The 19,434-nt window shown below is 38.8% G+C and overlaps 1 protein-coding gene across 1 annotated transcript in view; it reads right to left on the bottom strand.

The window, feature by feature from the left end:
- The window catches only part of SEMA3D (semaphorin 3D), a 193,897-nt gene extending 175,100 nt beyond the window's left edge, over positions 1-18,797 (bottom strand). The window contains exon 1 of the mRNA XM_028525669.2: positions 18,408-18,797. The gene's annotated coding sequence lies outside the window, so the exon portion shown is untranslated. The remainder of the gene's footprint in view (positions 1-18,407) is intronic.
- Positions 18,798-19,434: the final 637 nt, after the last annotated feature.

Raw genomic sequence — 19,434 nt, 5'->3', positions numbered from 1 at the left:
ATTAACATTTTGAGGGGGGAGAGGTGCAGTTAGACACCAACCCAAGAGAGCTTCATTCTTTCTACAAACTACAGAGAACAGATTACACACGGAATATTTAACAGCAAATGCTGTTTAATAACTTTCATCGATGTTTAAGTATGATTTATTTTTTAATATATTTTAAAGTAACTGAGTTACTACCAAAAGCCCCTCTTTACAAATGAATCAAAACAGAAGTGCATGAGTGCGAGTTGCCTTCAATCTGTCTGGTTTCGTTTTCTCAAATGATAAAGTTTTCCTAAAACTGAGAGGTAACAATGTAAGTCAGATGATAAACTCAAATAAGAAACAGAAAGCAAATCAACAATTTTACACTTTCCAAACTGTCCGGAAGAATCTTACTGAATGTCCTAAACTGGTGGGAGCATCACAAAGGATACTCATAGACACATTCCTTCTATACAAGAATTATCTATTCATTTAATACTTACTACTGAGCATCTATCATGTAATTATTAGCACCACAGTGATAACGTGGTGATCAAGAGAGATGTATTCCAGCCTTCATAAAGCTTACATTATAATTGGGGACAGACCAGGAGACAGGCCATCTCAAGGGATGGGTGTTACAACTGAGGGGAGAGTTTGATCCCGTGAGTGCTTTCATGTTTATTATTATAAAAACTGATTTACTCGAGACTGTAGGGTTTCCCTCTTTTGCTCCAGTGCTGAATATTTCTTAGTAAGTTTTAAAGAATGCATTTAATAAGTTTCCAAAACTTTATTATCACCTAATATCTATCATCTAACACATTAATCTTTATGTATCTCTATATATATCTGTATGTGGATATATAAAGATATATATCTATATTTTTATATATCTATATAGATATATACACATATATACATGCAAAACCATATCCTATATATAGTATAAAGTACATGTAATCATATATAGCATATATGATATTTATATATTATATAAATCATAGACATACTAAAATAATAATATGTTGTATAACAGAAATATATGTACACATATAAAAAATTTAAAAAAATAATTTAAAAAAAGAAAAAAAGAAATATATGTACACATATACTCAGATTGTAGGTGAGGAGAAATAATTTCCCCTTTACCCTTCTAGGCTCTTCTAGGTTCTTGGCTGAGAACCTCTGTAATAAAAAATGTTTACAACATATATAACTCCTGTATGTATACCTGAGAGACCCAGAAAAACTGAGTAGCCCACCAAAGAGCCCAAGCCATCACTTTAAATACCTTCTTCAGCTAAAGACAAAGGAAGATGGGGAGGGGTGGGGAGTCGGTTATGGGAATCTATTAGGAAAAGCATAATAAAACAAGAGTATGATTGTTATGCAAATTTAAGTTGCTTGCCTTCTCCAGAGGTAGGAGTTTCTAAAGATTTAGTCATCCATTTGTGGGGACAGAGAAAGACACTCTTACAAATGGAGATTTCCCTTGTAAATGTAAATTTATTTTACAAAAGGGAAAATTCTATGAGGTTTTCAGAGCTTCTCCTGTGTTCACTATTTCTTAAAAATAACCAAGCCAAGCCCTGACCCAGTAGCTCAGTTGTTTAGAGCATTGTCCATCTATGCCAATGGTGCGTCCCAGTCAGGGCACATACAAGAAGCAACCAATGAATGCATAAATAACTGGAACAACAAATCAATGTTTTTTCTCTCATCAATATTTTTTTAAAGATTAAAAAAATATAACCAAGTCAAGATAATCCTTTTGCTAAAAATTTTGGGAGGACATATTCTGTTCTCCTTCAGATAGATGCATATATAAAAATATGCATATGTAAATCTATAGATAGAAAATTATGAAGTGTTAATGAAAGACACACATTTATAAATGTACTCTTTCTATAATGAAAAGTAGATATGTTAAATAGTAGCTAGGAATGAGGGGCCAGAGGGAGAAAAAGGCAGGGCCCTCACCATTACAATCTAATAAAGAACTTAATGCAGGAGGCTGGAAGCAAAAGGGAGACCTTTTGACTCAGCAGTCCTGGGCTCGGTTTGATCAGATTGCCAGGTGTCCCAAGCATCGAAAAACAGCACAGGAGGAGGGGAGAGTCCTTGGGACTCTGCTGAGAAATGGGGCTTCTGTAACAGTCTTACTAAGATTGCTGAACTGCACAGGAGGAAGGGGGGACCTATGCTGGGAAAGTGGGCTCTGTAAAAATTTCACTAAGACAAAGAGCCTTTACTAACTGAGAAAGAAAGCCTTTGTAGCTGTACATAATTCCCAACGGGAAGGAGTGGGAACCTAGAAGCCAGCTGAGGTATAGAACCCCTGAACTCCAACAATCAGTGTACTTAGATTAGTAAGTACCCACTTGCAGCCTCTGCTCAATCATATAGAACAAACTCAGTAACTTACAAACAAACTTACTAACAACTTGATTTCCTCTATAGGTGGGGCATTCAGGCTAGCTGGGTGCCTGCTTGCAGCCTTGTGCTTGTGTGTGTTTCATAAATAAACTGCTATGTCATTTCGACTATATGTGTTTGTCTCTGGATTGAATTATTCTCTTGCCAGCCATACAAGAACCAAAGAAGAGGAGGGAGTCTAACTCAGGTCTCTTTCTCTCCCCATCCATAACAGCTAGGTAAAGACCATATCACAGGGCAGCTTTATAGCTTTGGTGACGATAAGCAGAACAGAGATTTGTTTATAAGATAAAAAATATTAATTTGTTCTTTCAGAAATGGTCATCATTATGTCATTAGTACCTGTCACCTTACCCAGATCTGTGTCAACAATTCCGGTAGAACACATTAGATTTATTTTCTAAATAATCTGCCAACATCAGTGTAAACCAAAATTAACTTGACTGTAATAAAAAATTAAAAGCATCTTTGAGAAAAAAAGGAACTGCAGCCTGGGAGACACAGATTCAGGTAGCAACCTAAACGGTGTCCCACAGAGACAAAGGAGAGACTGTCTTTTATAGCAATAGCAAAAATTCCCACCAGGTTATCACTTAGGTCAGTTTCATGTAAATGAGGAACCCAACTGTTCTGACTGCACAGCGAAGGTCTCAATCCTTTGGTAGAAAGAGGAACCCAGGGCTTCCCTGTGGAAGGAGGCCGAGAGTTCAGTCAGAGGTCTGTCCTTGTGTACAGACTATGTAAGAAGCCCCTGTCGGCAAATGTCCACTAGGCAACTATTACTTATAAAATGTGGGCTCTTGGTTGACCATGGCAAGTTCATCTCAGAAGATAAATTCTTTCCTTGGGATCACGTCAAATGAATCTTTCTTGTTGGTGTCCACATCAATAAGAAGTAGGATTTTTGTCCTTCTAGGAGCAAAGAGACTTCAGTTATAATCTCAGCTTTGTGATTATTCAGATGCATGCCTCAGAACACACTACAAGTAGTGTCTTATAGACTCATAGCATAAATTACTCAAGTGTTGGGCCATTCTTCAGTCAGCACCCATCTTAGAATACAGATATTCTTTCATGTTTAAAGAAGGAAGTAGAAGAGAGAGGGAGGAAAGGAAGAAAAGAGGGTGGTAACAAATGAGAGGAGAATTCACATTATGTCATCCTCCACCTTCTCTGTAAAGTTAAAAAAAATTGGACTAAACATTGTCTCAGGTTTTTTTTTTTAATTCTGAAATATCATGAGTCTATGAGACAAACTAGATAAAAATTATGTAACTATTTATTATTTCTTAATTAGAAGTATTTCCAAATAGACATCCTGAAACTAACAATTTTTCAGGCTTACATAATGATTATTTCCAAGGCCTGGAATTAAACAAAACAAAAAAAGAAGGAAACAAACAAGAATGCTTACTAGCTCTGTTAAAGTTTTAACAAAGTACACCATGTTGACAAAATTCCAGAATTCTGTATTGGAGGTGTACAATTTCAATATATTTAGACTATAAAATGAAACTTTAGGAATACCATTTTCTGGAAACAAATAGGTTGTCTGCTGTTTTCACAATGTATTTTTTGTTCTCAACATTCTTTTGAATGAAGATAATCTAAAGTCTAAATGAACTGATAGCAAGGTGGAAAAATAGAGTACTTGGAATACTTTCACAGCTCATTAACCGAATGGTACAGAAGGCTATAAAAAGTTCATCCTAGCATGGTAACATTTTTTCATTTTATAATTACTGCTATCTATGTAGCTTATTTTAGATGCCTTTGATTGAAAGAGGAAAATCACTTAAGATTTTCTGATTCTAACTAAAACAGAAAAAGAATAGCTAAAGTATCTAGTCATTATTAATTTAAACAAATTATTTTTCTAATTCTACATATAACTCAGGATCTTATTTTCGACTCTTATGCCTCTATTTCTTTCATCTGCAATTACAAATCAGCAAAGATTGATTGTTATCATAGGTGTCAAGGAGAATGAATTCAAGATGTAGACACATGTCTCTGCCTTAAGGAGCTAGAAGTTTGTTAGGGAGATAGATGATATAGATATAGATAGATTAGGTATAGATACAGATATATAGATGGATACAGATATAATGTATCCATATGAAATATTTATAAGTTAAAGTGATTTATTATAAAATGTGAATGTGTGTGAGAGTGAAAATAAGTTACTGAACTTATGTTTTCTGAATGTTATTCTGATGAAGGCCTCTAGCAGGGGGTGTGCTGGAGGCAACTACACACTGATGTTTCTCTCTTTTTCTCCCTCCCTTTCCCCTCAATAAATAAATAAATAAATAAAATACATTTTGTACTCAAAGTTGTCATTAACTCCACTTCACTGTATGAGTATACCCAAGCTGATAGAGTTAAAGAACTTACCAGATTTTCCCACATAATAAATTCTGACTCCAAAGTGCACTTCATTTCCACCTCATTAGAGTGTAAACACTTGTGTACCAAAAAAAATCACGACCATATAATAAGACCCTAATAATGAAGGATGTGCTACTTTGGCGTGTGGCTTATTTTGAGCTGAAGAAATAGAGATCCTGTGAGCTCAAGAAAAATTCTTATCTCTTCCTTAAAGAGTTGAAAAGGCAGGGGTGGCAGGGGCACTGGGGGACTTACCCATAATGAGTTATTACCAGAAAAAAACTTTTACAACCAACCTATCTATATGGCTAGGCAAACTTCTAACTACTAAACATCGGCTACTCTTACCATCCTGTGAATTGCCCTCCTCCCTTATGGAGCCCCAGGCTCTTACCTAATTTCTTGGCTTGGGATGCCATATATACTTAATTTTAACTTTCTGTCTCTGAACCCCTCATGCATGTGGGGTTCCCATATGCATGGATGTAATTAAATTGGGTTATTTTCTCTGGTTAATCTGTCTCAGGTTGATTTAATTATTTGATCAGCCAAAAGAACCTAGAGGGTTAAAATAAAATTTCTTTCTCCCCCTTAAACTGCTTGTTAAGTGGATGATGAATTGTCTTGAACTACTGGAAAAAAACACGGGCAGTGTGATCAAGCCCAGGAGAGAGGTCAGGGATAACAATGCGTGTGCCTTTCCCACTTAAATAAGAACTGCAATGAGGAAAGGGAATGGATCACCGAGGAACATCTGCAGGGGAAAAAGAACAGAACTGGGGGCAAAGTGCAGTAGTGAAAGGACCAGACAGGAGAAGGGGTGGCAGCTTGACACGGAGCAGTCAGATCCAACCCAGGAATTACAGAGGGACAAAAGTGAGAACCTGCAGGACTGGCCCCGTGTGTTTCCACCTTGCCTACCTGCCTTCAGTCCTGGGCTACAGACCTCGAACAAGAATTGTTACCTTGGCCCAGATCACTCTTTCTTTAGTGACCCTGTAACCACCTGGAAAACCCACTACTAGCCTGGCTGGTCTGCATTATGACACCTGAAAGTAATCATTTTAAAAAGCTCCAGCAAACTAGTAAGAAAAGTAATATAAAGTATCTCCTTTACTTAAAATACCATCAAGAGAGATGACAGCAGATTTACAAATATTTACTCACTAAAGTAATAAAAGACTGATAGGAATTATAGTGAATTTATGAAAGCAAAACTAATTAAATTGACTCTTGGTTCTAGTCTTTAAAACTGTTTTTCTTCTGTTGACTTACTCTAGTAAAATTATCTTTAAGAATTTTGCAACATGCTGAAGGTATATATACACTATATATTATACATAATTATATACATTTTATCTTTGCATATGAAAAGGTAAATGAAACATCTGACACCAATTTACATCTATGTATTTGCAGCCATAAGAAAACATTTATAAATTATGATTAACACAAGGTATATTGATGAATATTCACATGCAAGGGTAACAATTATGGGAATAGACTAATCTGAAATAATACCAAGAAAGGCATTAGAAAAATATTTTCCCATTAAATAATTAGAACTTTATTCAATTTCACTTCCACTTGCTCAGAAGCTGAAGTGATCTTTAAGTTCAATAATCTAGCATACTTGCTGCTTCTTTAGTTATAGTCTGGAGAACTGCCGAGCAGATGAGGCAGCAGGGGACGAAGATGCTCTTTGCGTGTTAGATTGCTCACACCTAGAAGCAGCAGTTACTTATTTATCTCTGGGCTCTTCCTAAATTTCCTCCATGAGAGATGAGGGCTTAGCTTCCTTTAGCCAACTTGGTTACACAAATTCTGTACTGCAGGTTTCTACAAGATCCCCTAAAGCCCAAATTCAGGGAGTAAGGAATCCCGGTTCTCACCACAGCTAAAGAGCTCCAGTTGGAAAAGCTCAGCACTGGTAAAACGTCTAGAAAAAGTTTAGTCCCTGGTCGTGAGACTGTACTACAGGAGAATGTTTCTAGGAATATTTCCAGATCCTCAAGTGGTGAATAGAGAATTAGGTCACTCATTTCCCTACATTTTCTTATAAAGGGAACTAAAATAGAATATTCTGAAACCAAAGAATAGTCAGAGAATTAATGAGAGGTGCCAAGAACAATACCTGGTTAGGGGAGTTACGGGGACAAGATAGTGACTTAACAGTGGAAGTCAGCAGTGGACATGAGGATCCAAATGACAGCAGGCCTATGTTGGAAGGATAAAAACATCTGTGCACTAGGGGGGAAAGGCTGGGGTGCTGTGAGTAAATCTGTACTGCTTGCTCAGGGATGGGGCGCTTCAGCAAGTAAACATGCAATGCAACAAGTTCAAGAGTAGACAGCTAAAGAAGAATGGTGACATGCCAAGAAATACACAGGAGATTTAGATGTGGCACCTAAGAATTTTATTACTTGATGTTTAGCCTCCAAAATTAGTTGATTCTTCTGCAATAACCAGCATTGAAGGGTTCCTTGACACGGATTCTCCTTCACATCACTATATCATGGTCTGTGATAGTGTTCCCGAAATTATGTCTCTTTAAACACACTTGTGTGCAAAAAAGGAGGAGGGTAACAGTCAATTCTAAAGTGGCATTTTCTTATTCACGAACGCAACTGAGGGAGGTCACCAAAGGACAGTCCTTTGAATGAGGTGAACAGAACTCAGCATACAAAAAATAAGAAGGCCACAGAGCAGTGCGTAGATGGCCCGACAATCTGATCTATGTGCAACATGCATAATCTGTGCACAAAGATGATATGCACACAGGTGCTGTAATGTACCATACGGCATTTAACTTTCCTATGTTAACCCATGTATTCCTCACAATAACCCTTTGAGGTTAGGACTTCCGTGAAACCCCAGTTATCTGATGGGAAACAGATGCAGAAAGGTGAAGTCATTTGTCTGAATCACACAGCTAAGAGGTGACAGAGCCAGGATCTGAACCTGGGCTGTCTGTTTGCTTTTGTAGTCTTAGCATTGCACCATGTTGCTTCCCACACTTCAAGGCCCAGCTTAAAGCTAAACTAATCAGAGCCTCTGAGACTTTCAGTTACCACAGTGACCTCCTCATAGAGTATTGAGCAATGAGGACTAACACACAGGTGTTGTAATGGTGTGGTAAAATAAATGACCTGAGAGAGAAGTCACGGTTGGGATAACGTTCTGGGCATCATCTCCAGATAGATACAAGCAGAGTTAGGGAAGATGGTATGATTCATCAAAAGGCTGTAGAGAGGAAAGACCAAGACTATAAACAGAATCTTGTGTTCATTAGATTTAATATCACAAAAAGACTCACTTGACCCATGATGATAATGAACCCTGTTATAACTGTCTACTTCAGGATAATAAGCATGTTTTTTGATCTGTCTTCCATCAGTGACTTTTACAGTGCCCACCACAGCACAGGCGCTCTATAAATACCTCTTGAATTAAAGAAAGGATGAAAAGGGAATTAGAGATAGAAAGCCATCAAGAGTAATGTGAATATGTGTGAAATAACCTTTATGATAAATGCATGTGTGAAATAGACCCTGTGATAAAATATATATCCAAAGTAGTCACAAGAGGAAAAAACAGAGGCAATGGAGTCTGAATGGATTAATTTCAATTAAAGCACTAGAGATTGCATATTAATTATGTATGAGACTTGGCCACATGCTATGAGAATATGGAGAAAGATGTGGAAGTAACAACCATTGGTTCCTATTCTTCAGAAACTAGACTTGTGATACTAGAAGTAAGAGACGGTGCCCTGGCTGGCATAGCTCAGTGGATTGAGCGTGGGCTGTGAACCAAAGCATCACAGGTTCGATTCCCAGTCAGGGCACATGCCTGAGTTGCAGGCCACGTCCCCAGTGGGGGCCACATGAGAGGCAACCACACATTGATGTTTCTCTCTCTCTTTCTTCCTCCCTTCCCCTCTAAAAATAAATAAATAAAATCTTTAAAAAAAGAGTAAGAAATGGTAAGAGTTATTAGGAGCTGTAGAAGATTAGGACAGTTGGAAAGATGGCATGAAAAGCACTTCTTGAAGCAAGATTTAGTGAAGGTATGAGAGGCTGGCATGCAGAGTGGGCATCATCTGAAGGCCAGGAAAGGAGGTGGAAATGAAAGTCGAAATTATTCCAAATGAAAGAGAAGTCAGCACAGCCAACAATGCCCCATGAGGAAAGAATCCAGAGATCGTTGGCCCACGTGGTTGACACTGGTTTGTAATTTTTATTAATTTGAGAAATTTACAAGACTTTTTTTCATCCTAATGCATTATCTACTTAAAAACACTTTTCAACACTGCTTGTATAAAGGAAAAAGGGGAACCTCTAACTTTATTTCTGATTATCAGAAATAACCAAGAGTTACAAATATATAAAAGGGATGATTGTTGGCTGTTGTGCAGATGATGGCTGTGTGACTGATAAACAATAGGAAAATGTGGATCTGAATGTAATTGTTATTTTTAATAAATTTCAAGTGCAAGTGCAAGTGCACAGGATATGAAGTGACTACTCACAGTGCTCTAATAACTTTTGAAATATGAATCAAAAGGATCATTTCCTGGAATATGAAAAGGCCTGTGTGACAGTGACACATGAAAAAGAAGGCTTCTAAACAATCACCATGCAGAGCCGAGGTAGGATGGAGAGAGGTATCTGTAGCATGTTAGCCCGAGCTTTCTGAAGGGTTTATTGAGTGCACATGTGTGAGCACAGCATTCCTTCTCTATGCAAGCTACTCCTGCCAAAAACTTGCCCTTTCTAAAACCTGCACAACGAACACTCCTGCCAGACCTCATCACAGTGTAGTCTGAGACAACAATCCCCACGGCTGTGGGAAATGTGAATCAAGCCAAAGAAAGGGAAATGTTATTCTCTCATCGGCATATCCAGTAGAAATGCTTTTGAACAGCTACTTCACAGGTGATACAAATCTTAACTTCAAAAGTTGATATGATAATCTTGACCTGTGTTAACTTCTTGTTTTAAAATTACAAATAACTCATCTTACACTATTTCATCATGCAAATACTGTTGCACACAGAATAGTCTGGCTACTTAACCTTCTACCAACTTGCTCAGGAGCAACTTCTAACACGCTAACAAGACTAGATATGAACTGAAAATATAAGATAGAAGCTAATGTAGCCAAAAGAGTGAATTTTTAATCAAAATATATATCAAGGGTAAAATTAGTAAGTACACAATTATGATGTTTAAAGAATTTTTATTCTAATCTAGAAGGTTAAAACTCAAAATTGATAGGACTTGAGTATTTTCATTAACAAAGATATTTTTAAAAACAACACTGTAGTTATAATTATGAATTCACTAGCCATCATTTACCTGAAAATATATTAATAGGAGATAAAACAGAAATACTTAAAATTTTATTGGCAGGAATAAAAAATGGAAAACTGTTAATTGCACATATCTCTGTTATACAAGCTAGGTATATACTTTAAAAGGTTTTGATGAGAGTATTCTATTTTTTTTATTCCTCTTTTCAATTGAGTTAAGTAACTGTAGACACAACCTCTTTTTTAAAAAGCAAGTTATTAAATTCTTTGTGTAACAAACAAGAAAACCCAGAATCTAAGATTCCAATGCGAGTCCAGAGCATATTAGTCACACTGATTGGAGTCATTCTCAGACATTTTCATTGTTTCAGGGAATTCAGTGGGGCATCACCAAAAGAAAGCCTTTTAGTCACATGTTCTGGGATCATGTTCCATAACTTTTCCTGAACAAGTCCCTGAAACATTTTATGCTATGACTCTACAAACTAAAAACTGAAAGAAAAAATACCTAAATTTCTTAACAATTGCCCCAATAAAACACAAATTCAGCAGAAACTGTAGTTAACTTCAAAGTACAGAATCAGGTAACTTAAAAATTATAAATGTGAGGTAACAACAAAAAATAAGCATCAGCATATATAAGAGCTTAGATAAAAAAGGTAAAATGACAAGACTTTTGGTCCAATTGTAAAAAGAGCTTACTAAAAAGAGAGTAAAGCTCAAATTAAAAAAAAAGTGCAACAATTTGAAACAAGAAAGAATGAGATTTATGCATGCTTATGTATATATATATACACACACAGAAAGGAAGTACCTGTGCAGAGTGAGGGAAAGCTTTTCGAAAACATAAAATAAGTAGAAAGAAAAAAGGCAGCCCTTATTTCCTGCCCATCCTACTTTGGCTGCAATATACAGCTTCTAGAAATTTGGGGGAAGGTAGAGGACTACTCGGTAAACTTAATTTTCAAAGTACTAATGATATGTCTATGATGCATATAATATTTGATAGGAAATAATATTTAACATACTTAATGTAGTAGATTCCTTGAGATTCAAAGGGGGGGGGGGGGAGAATAAAGTCACCGAACCATTTTGGCAAAAATTTTGGAAGCATAATCATCATCTATACATAAAGACATCTGGTACTGATGATAGATCTTGTCAATATCAATAAAATAGCAAAGAAAGAAGTAGAAAAAAATATTTGCCTTCTCTTTTAATATTTAAGATTGATTTATAGCCTATAACTAACATATAGCTTCCTTTGTACGAATACCTATAATAATGGTGATCTGGAAATTTTTAGCAATCCAAATAATACATTTAGAAAAGTAAGTAGTATGAGAATAGGTCACTAAAAATATGAGTTTATTATGATGATATCTAATTACATTTAGCATCAACAGTATAAAAATGGCAAAATAGTAGTACCTTGAACTAGGGTAATATGAGGGGGGACCCAAAAGAAGCCAGAATTATCTTCTGGAGGGCGGGAAATCTTGTAGTACAGGCTTCCCCCACTAGGCGAGTGTTCCAAGAATCTATCTGTATCAATGTACTAGCAGGCATTGTTGTGAGAGGCTGCGTTTGGCTTCAGTGAATTTTTTTTGGAAGACTCTTTCAATACCTTTGCCCATTTTATGATGAGTGATTTACAAGCACACCTGTGCATGCCATGCTGAGTGTTCAGCAGTTTTTAACCAAAAACAGCATGTCCCCCATTCCCCACCTTCCCTACTCACCTGGTTTCACCCCAAGTGATGTTTTTGGTTTCCCTGGATGAAAAAAGTCCTCAAAGGAAAATGTTTTGCTGATGTGGAAAAGGTTAAATAAAAAATAGAAGCAGCACTAACAGGCATCAAAATCAATGAGTTCCAAAACTATTCTGAGTAGTGGAAAAACATCTCAGTAGGTGTATTGCATCACATGGAGAGTTCTTTGAAGATGGCTCAACTTTAAACATGTAATAATAAATACACAATTTTTTATAAATAAATTCTGGGATATTTGGGGTCACCCCTCATAAAGTAAGTATTTAATTGAATGATATTAATCTTGCTGGCCAGAGAAATATTTACCTTTGATACAATTTTTTACCATGATTAGTCTGTATGTTTTGAAATCTAATTTTTAAAAATACACTTTATTTTTCAGGACATTGAGAAGATAGCACAGAATTCCCCTACACTCCACACCTAGTTTCTTATTATTTTTATACCTTATATTAGTATGGACGTTTGTTACTGTTAAAGAACCAATACTGATATATTTTAAACTATAGTATATAGTTTATTCTGATTTCTTTACTGTTTACCTAATGTTCTTTTCCCTTCCATGGATCCCATCCAGGATGCCACATTATGTTTAGTTGTGTTTCTTTGGCTTCCACTTGCCTTTGATGGTAACTCAGACTTTCTTTGGTTTTGATGATTTTGACAGGTTGGAGAAGTAATGGTCAAGTATACAATGGTGTCCCCTCTGTTGGAATTTGTCTGATACTTTTCTCTTAGTTATCGGGGTTAGGAGTTTTATGAGAAAGATTGCAGAAATAACGTGCCATTTTCATCCCATCATATCGAGCGCACATACTATCAACCTGCTTCACAACTGTTGATGTTGACTGCGACCATATGGCTGAGATAGTGCTTCACAGGCTTATTTGCTACAAAGGACTCCCTCCCCCTCTTTCTATGCTGTACTTTTTGGAGGAAGTAACCACACTCACCTCACATACCAGAAGTAGAAAATTGTGCTCCTCTTCCTTGAGGACAGAATAGCTACATATTATTTTAAATTCTACTGCATGGGAGATTTTTCTTTTCTTCCCCATTTATTTATATTTTCATAATCTCATACATATTTATTTTAAACTTTGGATCAATCAATACTACTTTTTGGTTTAAATTGTTCCTGCTTTGGTCAGGGAGTTCTGCAAATTAATTCCTGTGTCTCTTTGATATACCTCTATCATTGTATGCACGTGGTGATGATGGCAATGTGTGTGCACATATGTATGTTTTGAGCAAAATTTTTTTGGCACTACAAGAAGATTGAGGATCACCTTGCATAGTTTCTGCCCCAGTTCTAGAATCAGCCATCTCTCCAAAGATCCCTGGTTCAGTATTACAAACAGAGATCTAGGCACTAAGTGTCACATATAAAATGCATTTTAAAAATAAATTTCATGTTTAGTAAGAATTAATATATATCTTTGTATGTAGTAAGTTTATGAATAAAATTTTACTAACACTTCTCTATTTTACACTTATCTGTATTTTCTAGTTTTTAGTGATTATCGTGAACTATATCTGTAATGAAAATATATGTAATGAAAACTATATCTGTAATGAACTATATCTGCAATAATAAAAGAACTACAAAACAATACACACTCCATTCCAATAAGAAAACTCCAATTAGTATTAACTTCTATTGGCCCCGTATTTAGTATTACAAGTAAACTCAGAATTCTGAGTATTCCAAATATTTATTTTTGAAATGTGTTATATTTCAAAATTGAAAGTGTTCCTCCAAATAAGAATATTATTCATTTTCACCTTAGGAAACACTTCTTACTTTCATAGAACAATCACTTCAGAAATGAAGAGCAAATATTTATCTAAAAGCAACAACAGGGACTAAAACCCAAGAATGCCTTAATCGCATATGTACGGACTGGTCTTTAGAATAAAGATAAAAAGGCAACAAAGGGGAGTAAAAGCCTAACACTGAGTTTATACATCTCATCCAAGAAAATCAGATGATTCAGACATAATTTGAGATTATTACATCATTAGGCATGGGCCCAGCTCTCAATATTTGGAAAAAAGGCTCCTATTGGCTTAATTAAGCAAATTAATACAATATCTATTTTCCTGGACATTGTTTTTAAGCAGTTCATACACACTAATAATAAATGTATCTCAGTTATTAGGTACAGCTTATATAGGTTCATTTCTAGAATAAATATGGCATCACAATCCCTAAAAGCTATTTAGGATATGCAAATATTGGGTAAGTAGAAGACTTAGTAAAATGAATAATTAATATAGGAAAAACAAATTGAACATTTTTCTGATGGTAGATTAATAATGTCACCTTCATAAACCCACATCATTTTGTTCATTTCCCATGAAAGCAATAGTACTATATTTCTCTTAAAATGTTCAATAATTTAGACTTTTTGCTTATTTTACTGATTTTGTTCTCGGTAGTAATAGCCCCACTTAGTGATCCTTAACTATATTTAATTAGAAAAACAGAGCAAATATTTCCATTTTCTTGTGACTTGCTAGTAAACCTCACTAACAGAAATACTATTAACCACCAGCTTTAAAAACAAAACAGTTGAAGTTTTGTTAAAAGCCCTATAGAAAAAAACAAGGGGCATAAAGTACGTCCTGATTTCTGAAGCAGAGGATACCTCATGTTTAGAGGGAAGATAGATTCAGGAACACACAGACATATCTACAAACCTTTGGTCACTTAATTTTCAGTTTATTTTATACAGTTCCATGAAATGGTAATATGTATAGCTTATTGAGCTTTGCAAAAGAATGAGCAAAGAACCTAAATTAACACTGGAAGATTAACAAGTTGGTTAATGATATCCTGATTCATGACTATTAGACATTATTAAATATTATTAACATGGAGATAAAGGATCAAATATTGACATACATTAAAATCAGCAAAATCATTTCAAATCTAAGTATGAACAGTATACTTCATTATGCATTCTAGTTTGGGGAAGCATTTAGCTATCTTATCTGTTTTTAATCATTTGTATTTATTCATGTTTAGTAATTTAAATGTAATATCAATACTTAAATTTCAAAATACTTCAAAAGTTGTTGCAAAGTACTGTCTTAATTTAATTCCAGCCCCAAACAATATATTCTTCTAGTTTTGGAAAAGAATTCAGAGTAATTTAGCTCAATGACAAGTTCAAACACATAGTTAACTTGTTAGTCTATCATTGGAATCACTACGTGTACTTCCTCTGCCTTCATAATTGTTTACATTATAGACCTTCCTCGACACCAAAAATAAGTCTCACTCCCAACCTTACCAGCCCCTCCACACAAATAGATTAAAAATTCAGTTTATCTTTGTGCATTTTTCCCATGCAAAAATACAAAGCAGGTTAATTAACTAAGACGTACCTATGAAGACAATTCTGAAAGAAAGCAAAAGAAAAGCTACATAATTATTTCTCTATTTTTTACTTTTACTTCCTTCTGTGTTGACAATAGCTTCCTGATAATTCCAAAACATTTTGCATTGCCAGACATTTTTCTCAGAGAGGAAGGTAACAGAAGTCAAATCATTGCTCCTCCTAAGTGAATAGGCAACAGACTGTTACAAAGGTGAATCAATGGTGCTGAAATATGAAGCAAGGTTTTAGGTATTCAAGTCATGAAGGCAATAAGTAGACCAAAGAAAACTTCATTAATCTCAGGAAAATTTTCTCAGCATGAACATGGGGTTACTATTTGACAAAATGTTTTTTAATTATCCCTTATAAACATTATTAAAGCCACTAATCATTAATGTAAGCTACAATAAGATCTGGATAAATATAGATTATAAATATCATGTATATATGATTCTCAGCCTGCAGACTTGAGGCGGCCTCTACATAAATCCTCAACCATGGACTCCATTTAATCCATTACTCTGATGTTCTTCCCTTGTAAATTATAATATACAGATACAAAGATAAATTGATCTTAGAAAGGTCCTTCTTTTAAGTCAGGTCGTGGAAAGATGCCTGAAAACAGTTCCAGACTCACTCAGCCCCCCACTAGCTTATATTTGGATACATCAATTAACACCTTTACATCTCATTATTCTTATCTCTAAAATGAGAATAACTGCTTCGTCTATTCCCCAAACCATCAACACTATTTTTAATAATTATGATTCTTTAAGATTCAAAAAGCCAAAATGGGACACCACCCATTTCCAACCCTGTATCTGCTTGTTTTTCTTTATCTTTTTAAAATTGTTTTAAAGATTTTATTTATTTTTAGAAAAGGTGAGGGAGAAAGAGAGGGAGACAAGCATCAGTGTGTGGTTGCCATTCATGCGCCCCCTACTGGGGACCTGGCCCTCAAACCAGGCATGTGTTCTGACTGGGAATGGAACCCGTGACCCTTTGGTTCTCAGGCAGGCACTCAGTCCACTAAGCCACACCAGCCAAGGCTCTCCTTTTTTTCGAGAGAGAGGGAGAGAGAGGGAGAGAGAGAGTGAGGGAGTGAATGAATAATGTCATCTTGTGTAATATTGGTAGAAATAATAATCATGATAATATACAAAGCACCTGAGATGCAATAAGTGTTTGATAAATGTCCCTTTCCTTCTCCACTAATTTTCCACTCCATAAATGGGCAAATTCCATTCGAAATGTTGCCAGTCCAGATCAGAGCTGTGTTATTGTCTCTCAGTTACCTCTTGACCCCATTCTTATCTCTTCCCACATCACCTTCCTGTATTTCCTGGCCTTTCTCTTCCCAGGGCCAAGGTCTTTTCCCATCTCCCCGATCTGGACCATCACTTTGTAGTCTGTCAGTGAAGGCTCCTCTGACCAGCTTTAGCTGCACCTCAGCGATTCCAAAGCTGGACAGAGTTAAAGCAATTCCCGCCTGGGGCTGCTGTCTTCCAAACCCAACCCTTCCTATTCATTCTCCCTGCAGTCTGGCCTCGTAGCAGCGGGAGAAGCAAGGCATCACTGGAGTGATGACATGCGGCTCTCTCCCTTCCCCACCCTTCACATTTTTCTTTCCACGTGCAGAACCCGGAAGGCTCTGACCGCTCATGCCCTGGCGGTTGCCAGGGTTACAGAACAGCAGCACCAGACTCAGTAGGGTCCCATGCCTTCTGCCTCCCCCACGATCCCCTCACACACACACACACACACACACACACACACACACACACGCACACACACACACACAGTCAAGAGGAGAACCTTTTCCCGCTAAACTGGTGATTTTAAATCCCTCCCCTCTCTCCGCTCTCTTATTTTGCTTGTGCAAACAGCACTGAGTAGCTAAGAAGAATGAAAGGGTCTGGTGGAGAAAGAGGTGTCCTCGTAGAGGCACTTGTTTTTATTTACAGCTTCACTCGTGTCTAAATGGCGAAAAGTTCGCCCATTTAAATCCGGTCTCTGAAACACTGAATTCGGCGCCTCGGCGGCCCCAGGGCGTACCGTTCCTGTCCAGCCCCCTCGATTCCAGTCTGCGGGCGAGAGCGTGGTGTCTCCTCCTCCTGTCAAGTGCCCTCCACGCGCTGGGACCAAAGCAGAATGATTCAACACACGAGGTTGAACATAAGTCAGGAATGAAGGGGAATCTTCCAGTGTTGAAAACGGCCCCGACGCTGCCAGGGTAGCTAATTAACGCGTCAACTCTGGGTGGGTCGGTAGGGAGCCAGGAGGGAACACCCGGGGGAGAAGGGATAATTCATTGGGTTACATTCCGAGCCGGAGTCAAATTCGGGTCTTTCAGGATCGAGCCCAGCCTAGGGCTACCCAGGGCTGACCCGCTCCAGCAGAAGTGCGTTTGCAGCAACGGCATTCCTGGGCAGCCAGCTTTGGGGCTGGGCTCTCATTCCATCTTTCCCCTCTGGGTCCAGAAGGATGCAAGTTTCTATCCGACGGAGCGTCGCGATTCCCTTGCAACGGAAAAGGCGTCGTCCATCACTCCCCCAAAGCACCATAACAAAAACAATCACCAGGGTCTCCTCCTCCCAGCCTTCTCCCAGACCAGTGGGAAAAGGAACGAGCGAGCGAGGGCGCAGAAGACCTTGGCCAAGTCCTACCCAGCCTGTCCCCACCAACTCGTCTCCAAAAGAACCTGCAGCTGGCTAAAGCCACCGGGCACGTTCAAACGCGCTCCCTTCTGCGGAGGCCAGGGACGGGGCGAGGAAGCCAGGAAGACGGCGAGAAGTTACTGGGCGCGTCTCGGGAGGAAAACTTTGCGAGGTGCTGGCAGCCGGAGGAGGCTCCGGCAGCGGAGAGACGGGACTCGCCCAGCCGCCACGCTGTCTCCAGCTCGGCGCGCAAAGGCCGTCCGCTCCACAGTGCACGGACTCGCCGTCTGTTCTCCCGCGCGCCAACTCCCAGTCTGCTCCGAGCGCTTTTTCCTTCCCGGGACGAGTCATCACCCCCCGGGTCCGCATTCTCACTTTGGATCCACAGCCACCCCCAAATACAGCCACCCCAGCTTAACACCGCGGTCCCTAGCGCGCCCTCCCACTAGAGTAGCAGGTGACCCCAAACCAGCCTTACCTGCCGCGAACGCTTCTCACCCTCTGTCTCTGCCCGAAGTCCCTTCAGGGAGAGAGGGAGGGGATGTAGGCTGAGGGCGTGCGAGGTGGTGACCCGGAGCCCCGGCGTGAGCTCCTCGGAGCGGCGGAGCCGCCGGCGGCCCTGGCGGAGCGCGGAGGAGGCGGCCGCAGAAGCCGGGCGGAGAGGCAGGGGGCGCTGCTGGCTCCCGAGCACCGTCCGGGACCGGCGGAGAGCCAGGCACCAGCTGAAGCTTTGGGGAGGAGAGGGTGGCGCGGAAAGACACGCTGCGAGCGGGAGGACGGCTTTTAAGTTTGTGGTGTGACCGCAGCAGCTGTCCTGGGAGAGACTCAGTCTTTCTAAATAGGGGATGCTCAAAACGACGGGGATTACCTCTTCCCTTCCGATCTCCTCCCCCCGCCCTCGGCTCCCCCTCCCTCTGCACACGCCAGTACTCCCCAGCGGCAGAAGTCCATCCCTGCCCGCGCGCAGGCTGTCAGCAGCGTGAATTAAATGGAGTAGCTCCAGTCGAGCGGAGATATCCCCCCCGCCCCGCGACAGGGCACTCTGTAAAGCAACCTCTGATGTCAGAGCCCGCACTCAGAGGAGACTTGGTACCTGTTATGCAAAACAGTAAAGTCTCTAAGGACCCGCTGCGGAAGAAACAGAACAGAGATTGTTCTAAAAATTCTAAGCCTCAAAAACAATACCTGAGTTCAGTATGTAAAAACCCCGTCCACTGTCACTGGCCCTGAAAGGGCAAGCATGGGGATGATCGACAGAGATCAGTCCCGCATTAAGGAGATAGCATCTAGGAAAGACCAAGGTAAAGGAGACAAACAAACTCAGAGATGTATATCTTCTTTCTCCTTTACCTCATAGCAGGCCAACAGGGTAATGTCATCTATTCCTGTTGTAGGAGGTTTCCTTTGTTGCTTTGTACACTCCTTAGTCATGCAATAGGAAAACTGGGAGTACATGGGGACGAGGGGTTGGTCCACATTTTCGGGACACTAGAACTTACATAATT

Source organism: Phyllostomus discolor, chromosome 10 (assembly GCF_004126475.2).
Source record: "Phyllostomus discolor isolate MPI-MPIP mPhyDis1 chromosome 10, mPhyDis1.pri.v3, whole genome shotgun sequence".
Lineage (NCBI taxonomy): Eukaryota > Metazoa > Chordata > Mammalia > Chiroptera > Phyllostomidae > Phyllostomus > Phyllostomus discolor.
The sequence above is the reverse complement of the archived record's forward strand: the minus strand, read 5'-3'. Positions and strand labels throughout refer to the sequence as shown.